Genomic DNA, 880 nt, shown 5'->3' with positions numbered 1-880 from the left:
GGAAAAGAAGGCTGAGAAGGGACCTGGTAGCAGCTTACCACTACACTAGTGTAGTACATCAACAGCTCGATAAGAAGCTGTTCACCAGGGCACCTGAGGGGAAAAACAGGAGTAATGGCCACAAACACCTGGAAAATTAATTCATGCTCAACATTAGGAAAAACTTCAGTCAGGGTATCCAAGCTCTCAAATCTTCAAAAGGAGACTAGACAGTCACCTTACCCCCAGTTATCTTTTCTGCTGGTACAGGGGACTGGACCCGATGATCTTCTGAGGTCCTTTCCTGCCTTACAATCTATCAATGGCATTACTAGGTGAAGCTGCTTACAATCTTCCTGCTCCAATGCCAGTTAAAGCTTGATACTGCCTTAGATCTCTTGGCCTGGATTGACTGCTTGCTCTGACTGACAGTGACCCTCTCTAGACCCTCAATATGACCTTGCATGCTCACTAGAGTAAAGCCAACTTAAGGCAAGCCACTACAACTAAAGGTTGACTTCCTAGACCACCAATTCTCAGCCAAGGTGCTGGGTGACCCTGGGGTGCCACCAGCTCTTTTTGAAGGGTGCCAAAATGTGAGAGGAGTAAGTAGGTGTTAGGAGATAAATGGAAGCTCAGGCTCATCTCTGCCTGGATGTTCCTACATCCCCACTGCCAGGCCCTTTCTGCCAGGATTTAAGCACTGTAATACATGAATTAGTTTTTGAAATATGTCACTCAATTCACAGAAGTTATGGAGGGCTATTTTGAGTCTAAAAAGGTTGAAAACCACTGGCCTAGACCCTGCTTAATTCTTATAAAAACTAAGGAAGGAACAAATGCAAGTGAAAATTATTTTTATTTTCTACACACAATTAAAAAAAAAAAAAAAAAAAAAAAA

Source organism: Gavialis gangeticus, unplaced genomic scaffold, assembly GCF_001723915.1.
Source record: "Gavialis gangeticus isolate Ggan-Ray unplaced genomic scaffold, GavGan_comp1, whole genome shotgun sequence".
Taxonomy (NCBI): domain Eukaryota; kingdom Metazoa; phylum Chordata; order Crocodylia; family Gavialidae; genus Gavialis; species Gavialis gangeticus.
The sequence above is the reverse complement of the archived record's forward strand: the minus strand, read 5'-3'. Positions refer to the sequence as shown.